The sequence below is a fragment of the Mustela nivalis genome, assembly GCF_964662115.1.
Source record: "Mustela nivalis genome assembly, chromosome: 4".
In the NCBI taxonomy this organism is placed as follows: Eukaryota; Metazoa; Chordata; class Mammalia; order Carnivora; family Mustelidae; genus Mustela; species Mustela nivalis.
The window spans coordinates 93,966,877-93,980,408 of NC_139023.1; positions in this window are offsets into that span (position 1 = coordinate 93,966,877).

The following is a 13,532-nucleotide window of genomic DNA, read 5'->3' on the forward strand; positions in this document are numbered from 1 at the left end:
AAACATCTGGTATTTCCCTACAATGGTATTTCAAAGATCCATGTTTTATAGTCCAGAAGTTCAAGATAAGGTATTTTTTAAACTGCTGATTGTCAATTAAACATGGACCATCCAACCTCGATGCTGTTACGAATATCAAATTTGGTACATACGCTTAGAAATCCATACACACAGAGTTTTTGTGACACACTGAGAGAAATCTTGGTGAGGAGGCCCCTAAAGTTTTCACACACATAGTGGTTATGAAATATTTAGCTACATTCACTCATTCACTTATAAAGATCTACCCAATATATTCTCTTTTAATACAAAGATGATAAAATATAGATCTTTGCCCTCTAGCTCACAGCTTACTCAGGGGATTGGGGAGGAGTCGGACAGACAACAAGGGGAGCAACTCACTGCTACAGAGGGAGGAAAAAAACAATAGAACCAACAGAGTAATGTGAGAACACAGCCTGAAAAATGTCTGAGAAGGCTCTCTTGAGAAAATGACATTTGAGCAGAATTTGATAGCTAGTTTACCGTCAAGCTAATGACAGCTATCATTAGAATTTAATCTCCATGAGAAGAGAGACTTTTTTTTTTAAATATTCACTGTTACATCATCAGGACCTAGAACACCACCTGGTTCAGGTGTGCTAAAACTCTTGTGTTAAATGAATGGCTGCATAGCACAGAATTCCTTGCATGAAAATATTTGCTCCCTCGACAGTTGAACTGAACCAAAATATATGACAGCTCCTGATACCACTGGTGTTCACATCATTTCAAATACAGCGAGAGTCAAACTGATTAAATATGTGACTCCAGTCTTGGATTTCAAGTTTCCAGGGAGGGCGTGAAGAAGTTTATGTAACAGAAAGGCTTTGATAATAAGAACAAACTTCCAAGAAATAGTCCGAAGTTAAGAAAGAGAAAAATTGGCCTTCTTCTTCTGCTAAAATTCCCACCCCCCATAAACACATACATTTACATGGTTTGTTGGGCTGGACCAAAATTCAACAAAGGATCTATGATATGATAAAAACCCACACAAAACAACTTCTTGAATCAACTGAACAGAAACAGCATAAAGAGGAAACTGACTGCAGATGTTCAATTATCCCTTTAAGATACAGCCCAAACTGACTACATCACATTATAAAATCATCACTCCAGCAACACCAGTCCCCAACAATGGACATGCGCTGTGTGGGAGAAATTATATTAGAAATATAGAGAGTTATGGAACACACTCTTCCCCACTTCCACTTTTAAAAATTCTTCACAATCATGAAATTTAAACCCCATTGTGAAGCATTCTTGAAATCATCTCTCCTTTCAAATACCAATAGCTCTTTGGTCAGATTTCTACCTTGACAATATGGTCTGTAATTTTTCACCTACCTGTCAAATTCCTGTTAGAATGTGAGATCCTTGTGCACATAAACTATTATCTTTTCATTCTTGTATCTGACCCCACATTTTCTAACTTCCCCTTACATACACAAATAAACATAAACCTTTGGTGAGTGCTGAAAGAACACTATAACCTGACCTATTACAGCTGACCCCTGAAGAGGGGAGGGGTTAGAAACATTGAAACCCCAAACACAAATTGCCTACTGTTGACTAGAAGAGTTACCAATAACATAAAGGGACAGCACACACATATTTTGTATATGTATTACATACTATATTCTTATACAATATACAAAGTAATCTAGAGAAAAAATATTAAGAAAATAATAAGAGAAAATACTTTTATAGTATTATACTGTACTTATGGAAACATCCTCCTAAGTGGACCTATGCAGTTCAAACCTGTCTTGTTCAAAAGTCAGTGGTACTTGAATTTTCGAAAATAAAAGAAAATCCTGATACAGGCTTCACGGATGGCAATGCAAGATATAAAAACAACTATGGAAAATAAATAGAAAATGAATCAAAAATTTGTCATGTAAAAATCATATTAAGAATACTCGCTGATACTGATAGACATATATTTTATCAAAATTAGGAAGTTTATGTTAGATATTTTGTTTCTGAAAGCTTGGAATCAGTAGCATTTACACATCATCAAAATGCCTTTTAATGATCATCCAAGAGCTGTTCTTCATCCCTTGTATCAGTTAAAATGCTTTCATCTAGTAACAGGACATCACATCTGGAGTGGCCTAAACAATATGATCTTTATCTCCTATAAGAAGTCTGGAGGTTGGTGGTCCCAAGTTTGGTGCAGTGACTCAATGGTGCCAACAGGATTGGGGCTCTTGATCTTTCTGCTTTCGTGGTTGCAATACAGAAGCCAGAGCTGCACATCCAAGGAAGAAAGCAAAGAGCTGACAGAAACAAAGGCTTTCTCCTTGAGTACCCCTCTTTTATAAGGAATATCTTTCTTAGAAGACGTTTCTCGGCATATTTCCCTTTTCAGTTGGCCAAGATCAATCATGAACAAAGAGGAGAGGTGTTACTATGATGTGCTTACATGGGTTAATAATCACCCAGTAGAACAGGTGCATCACTGCTTTAGCCACATTGGGATTCTGTTTACCAAGACTGAAGACCAATAATTCCTGAAAAGGAAGCCACCAGTGTTTGTAACAACACAAGATAGCCCCTACAATTTTTGTGTCATACCAGAAATCTGCCAGCCTTGGTTTTTATTAATTTATTTTATTAATTAATAAAAAAATACCTGAAAATTATGTACTGCTTTAGTATTTAGTTTCAACTGATCTTTTCAAAAACTTGGGTGAAGTGGCAGTAGAGCCATGCTAATTTACAGGTTCTGTAAATAACTTTAAATAGGAGAGAGAATCATATTTTAATTTATAACACCTAATCAAGTAACATAAGTTAAAAAGAGATCACCTTAACAAAGATACCAGAACTAAGACATAAAAAATGAATGTTTTCTTACAAAGTACTTTGCTTGGGAAACTGTACATTTCTAAAGTAGCTACTGGTCAAAGAAAGCTAGAGCTAATCTTGCAGAGTTGCTATCAGGTCCTGTGACACAATTCTTAGGAGTATTTTCCATAATACGAAATCAAGCAAATGAATTTGCTTGTTGGAAGTAAATGCCATTCTGAGCCACGTCTGGGTGAACCGGAATAGTCATCTCTTGGTCAAAAAATAATATGACTAAGAAACATCTGATATGTTTTATGTGGCTTGTTAACATGCTCTAGAAACAATTCCAAATGGGATATTCCAAATCTACTCTAAGAAATGGGAATTGCTGAAGTACATCCACAAACATAGTAAAATGACATTTTTCAGGTAGTTACTTTTGAAAATATTTTAAAAATCAGTTTTTTCCTTTTTCCCCCTTTTTTCTTTTTGCTTTGCGTTACGATGCTCTGATCTGACAATTGACATGAACACAAAGTGCTAGATGCTCTTATTGACTTCCAGCAAATGGGATGGGGAAATATAGCAGTTTTTGGTAAAGTCCTTTATAATAATGGTTTGATTTTTTTATTTCGAGAGAATCTTTTTTGCAATGTATGCTTTTTTTTTCCTTTTTGCTCCATTTCCTTTTCACTTGCTGTAGATGGCTTATTTTGCATTCATGCAGACTATGTTGCAAGTCTGTTTCATCTAGTAAACTGAAAATTATTGCTTAAAAAAAAAGTATAGTCATCTTGAAATCAAACCAATTTTAATAATATTAACCTCAAACATATGGCTCAATATAAAATGTATATTCTTGAAAATATATCTTAGAAGTGAGATTCTCAATTATTAAAGACATTTATCCTAAGTGCTTAGGACATAATAGGCATGCATGCTGTTGGAGAGCTGAGTGAGTCAGTCAATCTCAAATAAATAATAGGATGAAGAATACTCATTTGGAAATGGTAACTTCTAAATTATAATCCAGGATGCATGGGTGGCTCAGTCAGTTAAGCCTCTGCCTTCGGCTCAGGACCCTGAGATCATGACCTGAGCCGAAGGCAGCAGCTTAACCCACTGAGCCACCCAGGCCCCCCTTGACAGAGAATATTTTAAAACTCCTCTGTTGCCTTCTTAATGAAGTTTAAGACTGCACAAAGTGTAAAATATTGTTGTTCATATTTATTTGTATATGAATGCATTTATTTAAGGCTAATTAATTTTATGCTAATCTTATGCAATGTATTGTTCCCCAGAGTACAGCAGGCAGCTTTGAAATCATTGCCTCCCTAATCATGTGTAGAATCTTAGGAGGTAGCCTGGTGATAAAGACTACCTGTATTATTTTTATTTTTATTCCACTATATTTAACATAGATAACTATAGCATATAGATAACTGTAACATACAATCTAGCGATTCACTACTTTCATACATCACCCAGTGCTCATCATGACAAGGGCCCTCCTTAATCCCCATCACCTGTTTCACCCATCCCCCCACCAACCTCCCCTCTGGCAACCATCAGTTCATTTTCTATAGTTAAGAGTCTGTGCCTTGGTTTGTCTCTCTATTTTTTTTTTCTTTGCTCACTTTTTTCTTAAATTCCACCTTATCTAAAAACCTGAACCAATTACTCAAATGCTTAAAAATCCATTTAGTATCTGTCAAGGATTTTTGTGTCATAAAAGCCTTAAAAACCTAATCTTTAACTCTCAGTGAACTCCCTGATGGACATGTTTATATATAGTGCACAACAACATTGTACAGTATTAGATAAAAATTGCACTGTGCTTCAGTAAAATTGTTAAAAATTTTTTTTTTAAATGTAGTGAAATAATGTATGGAGATACATATGTATGAGTGAAATCATACAGTATTTGTCTTTCTCTGACTGACTTATTTTGCTTAGCATTATACTCTCCAGCTCCATCTATGTCATGGCAAATGATAAGATTTTGTTCTTTATTTGTGGCTGAATATTCTATTAAATATTTTATATACATTAAATATATAATTTTATAAATATTATCTATATTCTATTATATAGATACAGGTGTAGCTATAGATTTATAGATAGATACAGATATCTTTATCCATTCATCTATTGGTGGACACTTTGGTTGCTTCCACCGTTTGGTTTATGTAAATAATGCTACTATACTCACAGAGGTACAAATATCCTTTCAAATCAGTGTTTTCATACACTTTGGTAGTAGTGCAATTACTGGATCATCGGGTAGTTCTATTCATAACTTTTTGAGGAAACTCCATATTATTTTCTACAGTGGCTGTACCAGTTTGTATTCCCATGAGAGTGTATGACAGTTCCTTTCTCTTTACATCCTTGCCAACACATGTTTCTTGTGTTTTGGATTTTAGTCATTCTGACAGGTGTGAGATGCCATCTCACTGTAGCTTTGATTTGCATTTCCCTGATGATAAGTGATACTGGGCATCTTTTCCTGTGTCTTGGTCATCTTTGTCTTTATTGGAGACCTATTTGTTCATGTGTTCTGCCCATTTTTAATCTCATAATTTTTTTTGCTGGGTGTGGGACTATACAAGTTCTTCATGTATTTTAGAGACTAACCCTTTAGGAGGTATGTCATTTGCAAATATGTCTCCCATTCTATAGGTTACCATTTAGTTTTATTGTTTTCTTTGCTGTGCAGAGGCTTTTTATTTTGAGGTGTTCCCAATAGTTTATTTTTGCTTTTATTTCCCTTGTCTAAAAAGGCATACCTAGAAAAATATTGCAACAGCTGAGGTCAGAATCATTACTTCTTATGTTCTTTTTATGGTTTCAGGTCTTGCATGTAGGTCTTTAATCCATTTTGATTTTATTTTTGTATATTGTGTAAGAAAGTGGTCTAGTTTCACTCTTTTGCATGTAGCTGTCTAGTTTTCCCAACACCATTTATTGAAGAGACTCTTTCCCATCAGATATCCTATCCTGCTTTGTGAAAGATTAATTGAGCATAAAATTGTGGGTTTAGTTCTAGATTTTCCATTCTGTTCCATTGATCTGTTTATCTACTTTCATGTCAGTACCATACCATTTTGATTACCACTGTTCTTTAATATATATTGAAGTGATATGCCAAGTGCTTTTCCTGTTCAAGATTGCTTTGGCTATTTGGGGTCTTCTGTGGTTCCATACAAACTTTAGGATTGTCTGTTCTAGTTCTGTGAAAAATGCTATTGTTATTCTGATAGAGAATGCACTAAATCTGTAGATTGCCTTAAGTAGTACGGACATTTTAACAATATTTGTTTTTCTAATCCGTGAGCATAGAACGTCTTTCTATTTCTTTGTGTTATCTTCAATTTTTCTTTTCTTCTCCTTCTTTTTAAAGATTTTATTTGTTTATTTGACAGAGAAAGAGCACAAGCAGAGGCAGTGGCAGGCAGAGGGAGAAGGAGAAGCAAGCTCCCCACTGAGCAGGGAGCCCGAGGCAGGGCTGGATCCCAGGATCTTGGGATCAGGACCTGAGACGAAGGCAGATTGTTAACTGACTGAGCCACCCAGGAATCCGTTCAATTTCTTTAATCAGTGCTTTATTGTTTCCAGAGAACAGGTCTTTCACCTCTTTGATTAGGTTTATCCCTAGGTATTGTATTATTTTTGTGCAATTGGAAGTAGGATTGTTCTCTTAGTTTCTCTTTCTGCAGTTTAAGATTAGTGTATAGAAATGCAGCAAATGTCTGTAGGTTGATTTTGTATCCTGCAACTTAACTAAATTCATCTATTAGTTCTAGTAGTTTTTTGGTGGAGTCCTTCAGGTTTTCTACAGAGTATAATGTCATCTGCAAATAGTGAAGGTTTACTTCTTCCTTACCAAGTTGGATGCCTTTTATTTCTTCCTGTTGTTGATTGCTCTGGCTAGGACGTCCAGTACTATGCTGATTGAAAGTGGTAAAAACAGACACTCTTGTCTTGTTCCCATCCTTAGGGGGAAGCTTAGCTTGTTTATTTGAGATTTTTCTTGCTTCTTGAGGTAGGCATGTGATGCTATAAACTTATCCCTTGGGAACTGCTTTTGCTGCATCTCAAAGTTCTTGAATCATTGTGTTTTCATTTTCATGTTTCCATGTACTGTTTGATCTCTTCTGTGATTTCTTGGTCGACCCATTCATTGTACAGGAACACTGTATTTAACCTCCATGTATTTGTGTTCTTTCTAGATTTTTTTCTTGTTGTTAATTTCTAGTTTCAAAGTGTTGTGATCAGAAAAGATGCATGGTATAACTTCAACTTTTTGAATTTGTTGGGATTTGTTTTGTGGCCTAATATGTGATCTATTCTGGAGAATGTTCTGTGTGCACTTGAAAAGAAAAGTGTATTCTGCTGTTTTAGGATAATGTTCTGAATCTATCAAACCCATCTGGTCTGGTGTGTCATTCAAAGTTGCTGTTCCTTATTAGTTTTCTGTGTGGATGATCTATCTGTTGATGTAAGTGGGATGATAAAATCCCCTAATATTATTGTATTACTATCTATTATTTCTTTTATGTTTGTTATTAACTGTTATGTATTTAGGTCCTCCCCTTTAGTGGGCATAAATAGTTACAATTTTTGTATCTTCTTCTTAGATTGTTCCCTTTTTTATTATGTAATATCCTTCTTTGTCTCTTGTTACAGTCCTTGTTTGAAGTCTGTTTTGTCGGACATAAGTATTGCTACTTCAGTTTTTTTTTTTTTTTGACATCCATTTTACCTGATAAATATTTCTCCATCTCTTCACTCTCAATCTGCAGATGTCTTTAGGTCTGAAGTGAGTCTCTTGTAGGCAGCATATAGGTGGGTCTTATTTTTTTATTCTGTCATCCTGTGTCCTTTGATTGGAACACTTAGTTCATTTACATTCCAAGTAATTACTGATAAATGTGTATTTATGGCCATTTTGTTAGTTGTTTTGTGGTTGTTAAAAGCACATGTATTTTAGGGCGCCTGGGTGGCTCAGTGGGTTGGGCCGCTGCCTTCGGCTCGGGTCGTGATCTCAGGGTCCTGGGATCGAGTCCCGCATCGGGCTCTCTGCTCAGCGGGGAGCCTGCTTCCTCCTCTCTCTCTCTCTGCCTGCCTCTCTGCCTACTTGTGATCTCTCTCTGTCAAATAAATAAAAAAATAAAATCTTAAAAAAAAAAAAAGCACATGTATTTTATAAAGTAATAATGGTCTAGGACCAAGTAGGATTTAATAGGTCAGAGAATAAGAGACCATTAAAAACAGATCTGGAATTGAACTAAGAGATCTAGGTATCCTGGCCAATGATATTTTGTACAACAAATAATATCACGTGTGAAAACTACATACACAAATGAAATTTATATTTTATAATTGTTATCTCAACTGGAATAAGAAGTCAGGAATGTTTAGAGTCATATCACACTACATCAATAACTCTGTCAAAACATTCATAGCAATAGTTCTTTGATCTCTCTAGCAGTCAAAAACGAGGACCAAGAAGGAAAAAACATATGATGCACAAACTTTTAAAACATCACCCCATAACTGCTGTGTGCTGGAGCACACAGCTATTCACATACAGGATACTGACAGTACAAATATGTAGAGATAGATACAGATATATAATATAACTTGATTATTATTAAACTGGATTAATAGACATATTTCATTTCCTTTCCCAATCTCTGTTCCGTATGTCATGTTGCTCAGCTGATTCTTCAAGGCCTCAATATATGATAGATACTAATCTTACTCAGATATACCCTGAGCTGTAATAGTATAAAACTATATAATTGTACTTTCCAACAAGTATATATGGAGCTTTGATGACCTACTCAGCACTCCAGAGTTCTCCAGGACTGAAAACAACAACAAAAACCACAGATGACAGGGGGGAGGGGGGTTGGGAGAAGGGGGGTGGGGTTATGGACATTGGGGAGGGTATGTGCTTTGGTGAGTGCTGTGAAGTGTGTAAACCTGGCGATTCACAGACCTGTACCCCTGGGGATAAAAAATTAAAAATTTAAAATTAAAAAAAAAAAAACACACACAGATGACATTCTCTTAACCCTTTCAAGAAATAGGACTAAACATTCTCACTGTGGGTTCTGAAGATCTAATATGTTCTTTGAATGCTAGCTTTACATTGTCACTAAAAGGTGCCAAACCTTTTGCTTGTAAATGTTTTTAAGATTTATTTATTTGAGAGAGAAAGAAAGAGTACGAGTGAGTGGAAGTAGGGGCAGAGGGGAAGAGAGAATCCTCAAGCAGACTCCTTGCTTAGTGGGGAGCCCTACATATGGCTTGAACCCAGGACCCTGACATCATGACCTGAGCCGAAATCAAGAGTCACATGCTTAACCAACTGAGCCGCCCAGGTGCCCCTGCTTATAATTTTTCTAATTTTAATTTTATAAAGTGTGTTGAGCGCCTATCTTCCCCTGCAAACTTTGCCTGGCTAGCCTACTCAGGTGTCAGGTTTCTATTTCTTGGAAAATATCCTCTGAGATCTTGTTGAGTTTAGTTGCCCATCACTGTTACATTCCTACATGCCCCCTATCCTGGTCGTTATACTACTATGCTGTAATTATTTAGTTACCTCTATCCTCTGCTGAACTGTAAGTTCTATAATGACAGGGACATGTCATTATAGACATGTCATTTCCCACATAATGGGAAAACTGTGAATTAATGAATAACAGTACATAGACTTTCAGAATTCTGTTGCTTGAAATGTGCCTATTAAATTACAGTTATGTAACTATAAGCACAAGTCTTTCCCTGTACTGGAGGCAAATAAGTTGAAAACCACTGATCTATAACATAGTCAGAAATTTTACTGAAAAGAAATCAGGGTACTATCTTCCTATATAATACAAATTAAAATTTTAATACCTAACATTTGTTCACACATTTATCTGAGGTTATATGTGAAGTTTACTTCATATTGAATTTACTACCCACAAGTCCAAGATGTCAACACTGTTACCATTTTATACCTACAGTAAATTAATTTTATCAAGGATAAGTAACCAAAGATCACATAGCTGGTAAGTGATGGGGTCAGGAACTAAATTAGGGCAATCTACAGGCCCAGGTCTTACCCACCATATAATACTTAATCACTATGCTACCTGCCCAAGGTATTGCCTTATCTCCAAGCTTCAAACAGTCTTTCTATCAAATGAGTTGTGATTCTGAAGCTGAGAAGCCACATTTCAGTTTCTCTAGCTGGACCTACGTTAGGTTTTGCCAAGACAGGGCACGACAGGGCTGGAGGTAGAAGAATAGGGAGGGAGGCTCTTTCCAGCTGCTTCCTGCGAGCTCCCAGGAGGCTTCTCCTCTGCTTATGTGTGCCATGGGCATTAGCCTTGCCTGCTTCCTCACTCCAGCCGCAGAAGTCCTTTCTCTAGATGCAGGAGAATCAAGTTTGCAGTAGTCCAACACTTGCAGAACCAGCTTCATTAAACTCCTCTCCTCAGGGTGTGTAGGTCCCTGTCCACGGGGCCCTTCCCCTTCTAAATTTCAGTAACTGTATCTCTGTTCCCCCAGTACTGGAGAAGATGGCTGCTTCCTGCACTTGCAATCTCTGAGAAAACAAGAATTCTCCTTCTTGGACCTAAAGAACAACTTTATACTTTGGTAACATTCAAGCTACTGGTGTTCTCTCTTCTGACTGAATCTTAACCCTTAAGGTCATACATATAGCTATTACATGATAATCAAGAACTAGAGTTGGGCCAATCTACCAGCCACTGCTCTTCCCTACTGTGAATTAATACTCTTAGCACCATGCTAGCCAAATGAAATTTATTGACTTGTCAGCATTTTCTAAATAATAATAATGAAAGAAGAGTAAAGAAATAAATTAACAACAAACAAATTAAGTTCTAAGCTTACAAACTGTCAAATTGGAATCTATTAGTCATGCAAACACAGGGACTTCCTTAAATAATCTTTTCTTCTAATTATATCATAGATAGGTATGTATTCTGCTAGCTGGATTACCATCTATCCTTCTAGATAGAGAGCTGTGTTATATAGCTAATCTTAATTATATAGCTAACATAAAGCTAGAAAACACTAACTACTAGTCCAGCTCCTGATTTGAGCTTTTAGGTATTTGACAGTGTCAAGAATCATGACTTGTCACATCTAAAATGGGAGAATCAGACTGTCTGTATTTTTCCTATACAGGATAAATGCCGTAGGGAAAGCATTGAGTATATCTGATATATCCATGTTTGAAGTTACCATACTGTTGCCGATGCTGCTGTTACTGTTCTCCACATGATTCTAACTCTAAGTTTAAGTGAATTTTTCTTCAAGTTCTCCTATTTGGAAAATACTTAACAATATATATGGCCTCAATTTGATCATCAAATATTTTAATCCCCTATATGCTAGGTACAGAATTAAGTTCTAGTTATACAATGGCTAACTGTGGGTGCCTGGGTGGATCAGCCGTTTAGCATCTGCCTTCAGCTCAGGTCATGATCCTGGGGTCCTGGGATGGAGCCCTGCATCAGGCTCAGAATCAGGCTCCTCATCAGGCTCCCTGCTTGGCAGGAAGCCTGCTTCTGTCCCTCTGCATGTCTCTCTCCCTGTGTTCCCTCTCCCGCTGCATCTATCCCTGTCAAATAAATAAGTAAAATCTTAGAAACACACACACACACACACCAGCTAACAAGACAGACTATGCAGTTCCAGCACTGCCCTATAATCTAGCAGGTTAAATATATGTGAAACAAATAGGTATTTCATAAAAAGTATTTTATATTTAATTTTAGGCCATTTATTCCTGAGTTGTTTGGGGGGTCCTGGTGAAAATAAGATAATACCTTTAATACATAACTGGATGATAGTAATCAAAATTTTAAGAATTTTTTAAAAATGAATTTATTATCTCAAATTGATGAGTTACATGGAAAACTCAGTAAGATTGAGAGCTACAGAGATTTATGCACTGATAACCTTACTTTCCCTGATTTTAGGCTATGCTCCCAAATCTAAATGTCAATAAATAACCAGCTGTATTTTTGGAGTAACACAGTGTTCACTGACTCATAAGTCATATCCACCTTTTGTAAGTAAAGCTCTCTCAATCCACAAATTAAGTACTTTCAAACGCTTTCTTCAGTATTACTACAGAATGGCTTAATCCCACTCTGTGAAAGGTGCTATAACTGGGAGGAAATGAGAGCAGGATTAATAGCTGCTCTTGAGCGCTTACCATTTATTGTCCTCTCTTGTACTTCATTCCAGGCAAGTTTTAATACCATATACTGCAACTCTGCAGTCCCAGGAATCCCTCAGAAAGCTTGTTAGAATGACACATTTCTGAACTCCACCTTCAGGTCTAGGGTTGGGCTCAAGAATTTGCGTTTTCAATTTGGTTGAGAAACTCGAATGCAACAGAATCCTTGCTTTGAAGATTAGCTAGGTGCTCCAGAGTGAGAGTGAATCAGAAGATAGGTGTGATATGGGGTCAGATCTAAAACAATGTAAATTAAGTCCACAGGGGTTTGAAGATATCTTGAAAAGGTGAACATTGTCACTGGAGATGATCATCTGATCACTGTTGTCTGAACTTGCCTGGTGATTGGAATCCTCTGGGGGAGCCTTTGTAAAGCAGTTCATCCCTGGCTTTGTCTCCCAGATTAGTGGTCCCCAAATTCATCTGCCCCCAAAAATCACCTAGGGAACATCAAAAAATTCAGATACCCAGGCCCTACCATAGACTGAATCAAAATCTCTAGGACTCAAGTGAGGCATGAGTTTGTTTTAATATTTTCTTGAGATATAACTGATACATAATATTATATTAGCCTCAAGTTTACAGCATGATTCAATAATTGTATATATTGCAAAATAATTAGCACAATGTCTCATTAACATTCATCTCCGCACATAGTACAATTTTTTTCTTCTTGTGATAGAAACTTTTTAAAAGATTGATCTATTTATTTGAGAAAGAGAGAGAGCGCACCATGGGGAGGGTAGGGAGAGGGAGAAGCAGCATCCCCATTGAGCAGGGAGCCTGATGCAGGGCTCAATCTCAGGACCCTAGGATCCTGACCTGAGTTGAAGGCAGATGCCAAATGACTGAGCCATCCAGGCACCCCCAAAACTTTTATAATTTATTTGCTTAGCAACTCCGAAATACACAGGGCAGAGTTACTAACTACGGTCATCATATCATACATCACAATACCTCCCCATGACATATTTACTTTGTAACAGGAAGAACTTTTGACTACCTTCACTCATATTGCCCACCACCTCCTACCTATCTCTTCCACCCTCCCCCACACCCTTCTGACAACCACCAATCCATTCTATGTTTTTTGTTTTGGGGAGTTGTTGTTTTGTTTCGTTTTTTAGATTCTACATGTTTATGAAGGCATATATATATATATATATATATATATATATATATGTGTGTGTGTGTGTGTATATATATATATATATATATATATATTTTTTTTTTTTTCCCCCTGTCTGACTTAGTTCATGGCTGTAAGTATTTTTTAAAGCTCCCCTGTGATTTCAGCATATAACCAATGTTTGAGTGACTATGCTAGAGACTGATTCTGGTAGTGACCAAGAATCAGAATTTTTTATTTTTTAATTTTATTTATTTGACAGACAGAGATCACAAGTAAGCAGAGAGACAGGCA